Consider the following 3,933-nt stretch of genomic DNA (forward strand, 5'->3'; position numbering starts at 1 on the left):
TTTTTGGTCAGTAGAAATTGGCTCTGTTCCTAGAGAGCCTGAATTTTAAATTCTGGTCATCGGACCAGCATTACACTGATGAAGCAGAAATGCGAGAGCGTGTTCTACTAAGTCAAAGACACAGAAATTATGAAAGGGACATACAGAATCTGACAGAGTTCTGCATATTCTGTTGGGCTAATAAATAGAGGATTAAGTTAAGGTGGATCAAACTCGGGTTTCTCTCAAGCTTCACATGTTTTCAAAATGTATTTGTCTGATCACTTAAAGGCTTATAGTAATAATAATCTAAATTCTATTTATTTCCCTCAAAAAAGGAATAAACGTTTGAAGAGACAATTCGGTCTGTGTGACTAACTTACCCAGAATCCTTGCTCGCTCTTCAGAGAGTGATTTACATAACCTTTGGGTCAACTTGTGCTTCACGGTGCACTACACTCTTGACACCTCTATAAACTGGAGACAGATTTGTTACTTGTATTACTAAATATTGACGGCAAACTTTCCAAAAAAGGAAACTCCCTTATAGGATTACAAAACATTAGAGCAAAAGAGAACTGAAAGGTGATCTTGAATAAACCAGCACTTTACAGATGAAGAAACTGAAGCACAGAGTGACTTGCCGATGCCTCGCCAAGCTGGGGCGCGTGCTGGCCTAGAGCTGGGCTCCCTGGCCCTGGGATCCGCGCTCCAGGACCAGTGTCAAGCAGCCTCGCTCTCACTGTCTGGTGAATGAGTGCGCTAGGCCCTGAGAAGGCATAATACTTGATATCAAGGAGCTCAAAATCTAACGGGGAAAATAGACACACAGACCCCGTGCCCCTCCCACGCGCCAGAAAGCATGATGCTGTACTCTGAACACTGTTGCTAGAAAGGTCTTTCTAAAAACTACAAATCTGAACATTTTGTCTGTCCCCGCTTAAAACCCAGCAGCGGCTCGTCATTGCCTGTGGGTAAATCTTCCTCCTTATTCTCTGAGCTGTTGACTAACTTATCTATGTCACGCCCGAGGTCAACCTAGACCAGTTGCTTTTCCCTAAGCGTGACACGCTGTCGCATTCTGCCAGGACTTTCCTCATGCTGTCGTCGGCCTGGACTGCCCGCCCCCGTCATACTCCACAAGGCTGTCTCCTTTCTAACACATTTCCTTAGGTGTCTCTACTCCGATCTCGATGTCACCAATAGAATTCGCCACTCCCTCCTTTGTTTACTGTCTGTCGTGTCCTGCCCATACTTCCATAGCGCCTACAGTGCTTTGTAAGATTGATTTTTAAAAAATAAATAAATTTGTTACTTACACTTATGTCTTTTTCTAATTGAAGGCAAGCTCCTCGACAGCTCGACCATCTTCTTCGTGCCTTAGAACAGCGGTCCCCAACCTTTTTGGCACTGCGGACCGGGGCTCCTATGAGAATCTCACGCCCGATGATCTGAGTAGGAGCCGAGGCGGTGACACTGGCACTGGGGAGCGGCTGCATATGCAGATGGAGCTTCGCTGCTCACCTCCTGCTGTGTGGCCCGGTTCCTATCGGACCAGTCTGTGGCCCAGGAGCTGGGGAACTCCTGCCCTAGAACGCAACTCAGCAGCTGGCTCACAAAAACTCCGTGGAACGCACTGCTCACGGCAGCCCTCACGCGGTGCATGTGGAGCAGCCGCCCCCGAGGAGAAAGTATGTGCCCCAAGTCTTAAAGGGTCGGTAGCCCGTCGAGGCAGAGGGTGGGGTCGGTTCATATCCGGTGGCAAAAATAGAATGCACAGGGTGCAGAGGCTTGAGAAATGGTGGTGATCGAGGCATGGTGGAGAGATTTTTGAGAGATGGTTGTCGTGATTTTGTTGTTGAACTGGAAGACTCTGTGAACGCCAGTCGAGGCTTGTGCGGGAAAGTCCTGGTAATCCGTGCTAAGAAGGGAGTTTTGCTTGCATTACAAGGAGCTGGAAGAGGGCCGTGGAGGTCGGTATCCAAGAGTGTGAGTGGCTGGCCGTGCCTGTTGAGAGAAAGGACAACACCACAACTAAGCAGGGGCTGCTCTAGAGCGGGATGGGACGGGCGGCTCTGAGTCCGGCCTGACACTGCTGATCTGAGGGCTCAGAGAACTGAGAATGGTCCTGTGGGAACTGGCGAGAGCCCGAAGCAAGGCCGCGGAGATGGAGAGAAAGAGAGTGATCGGGACGATGCGGCAGCCGTGGGATGGTGAGTGGTGACGAGACGAGGATGAGGAGTGAGGGAAAGAGAGGCGTGAAGCATAGTTCTAAGGCTTTATCCCTGAATGTTTAAAAGGGTGGCGATGTCTTGCTATGCCATGCAGGAAGAAGAGGTCTGGGGGGAAATAACGTTAAGTCGACTTTGTGATGCTCGCGAAATATGTATAGGAAGATCCTGGAGAAGCAGTTGGAATTATGTGTCTCGTGCTCGGGAAAGAGCGTAGGTCACGAATGGACACCGAGTCCTAGGAGCGGAGGAGAGCAGCTGGAGATCACGTGAGAACGAGAGGGGGCCCAGCACGAGGCCCTGGGGACAGGAGGAGAGAGAGAGGGTGAGACACCGGGTACTAGACTGGAGTGGACAAGCGGAAGGAGCAAACCCCACATGGACGCACGGAAGCCGCGGGATGAGGGAGCTTAGACACACGGGGAAGAAAGAGTTAATGGCGTTACAAGCGAAGAAGGGCTAAGGACGATGCCGGACCAAACGGTCCTGGAATTGCTGTAAGGGAAGGCTGCGAACGTGCTCACTGGGGGCTGGAGGAAGCCCAGCATGGGCCGGCCCCGGCGCGGACCTGGAACGAAAGGCTCCTTATGTTTCCTGGTCCCGTCCAGTCCATAAGCCTGAGGATGAATCGAATTGTAATTTATGCTAAATGGCTTCATCTGTTTAGGGCTAGGGACATCGAGGTGGTTGGACTGACTCTCTCTGGCAAGAATTTGATAAAGAATTGAGGGGTTTTCACATTGATTGTCTTCTTTATTTGTATGAGTTGGGGTTGGGTTAAGGAGGTAACTGACTAAAGAAGTAGAAGGAAAACATGAAAATGAAGGAAAAATAAGAAGTATTTGCTTTGTTAAAAGGTGACGTGCCAAACAGAAGTTCTAGAGCCCTTTCTTTCTGCTTCCACATGGTCTCGGGTCTATTGAAAGGAAAACTATAAGCGAGCATGTCCAATGTAGGCTCCAATGGGCTAGCAAAAAATGAAATCACCATGTAATTTGTTCCGAATTTCTCAAAAAATGGTTTTACTAAAGGACTTGGTAAGAGTGGAGACTCGAAGCGTGGTTGGTGGATAGGGTTGACATCAAGAGTCCAGAAATTGAGAGGAAGCACTTAAAAATTGTCGGAGCAAATTTAGAATACTGTGACATACAAACGTGTCATGAGTGGACTTGTGGTCGGGCAGGGCGTGAGCGAGTTTGGGGGGGTGCAAAATTTGCACAGTGAGTCACATGGGGCATGACCTGTGCCCTAGTCATGCGCAGGAGGACCAGGTATCAGATCCCAAGAGTCTGGAAGTTTTTTAAAAAACTAAACAATAACGACAACAACAACAAACCGACATAGTTTGAGACTCACCGCTTCAGATCACAACCCATTTCTAAGTTCAACTCGTAGTTCGTTTAGGACAAGGTAACGGACAGAGAGTTTGAACACACATCAAAAACTCTGGACGTAAAGCGAGAGGAAATTGGAATTCGTTGTAGAAGATGGGAATTGGTGATGGAAATGTACGAAATTATCTTCTAAACGGAACTTCTAGACCGAACGTGGGCTAGTTTATTTTTAAAATCGTTTTGTTCATTGCAATATTCCCCCAGTGAGTGACAGTACCTGGCACGTGCATGGTAGGCACTAAGTAAGTATCTATTGAATATCGAATCGGTTGTTCTAACAACAACATGGAGGATAGATTAAGGAGGGGAATGGCTATTATTAGAAAAAG

General features: G+C 48.2%; 1 long non-coding RNA gene across 1 annotated transcript in view; it reads left to right on the top strand.

Annotated features, from left to right (window-relative positions):
* Positions 1-1,528: 1,528 nt before the first annotated feature.
* The window catches only part of LOC111744631, a 61,452-nt gene continuing 59,047 nt past the window's right edge, over positions 1,529-3,933 (top strand). The window contains exon 1 of the long non-coding RNA XR_002782248.1: positions 1,529-1,670. This is a non-coding gene — a long non-coding RNA (uncharacterized LOC111744631). The remainder of the gene's footprint in view (positions 1,671-3,933) is intronic.

The sequence above is a fragment of the Pteropus vampyrus genome, unplaced genomic scaffold (assembly GCF_000151845.1).
Source record: "Pteropus vampyrus isolate Shadow unplaced genomic scaffold, Pvam_2.0 Scaffold6, whole genome shotgun sequence".
Taxonomy (NCBI): Eukaryota; Metazoa; Chordata; class Mammalia; order Chiroptera; family Pteropodidae; genus Pteropus; species Pteropus vampyrus.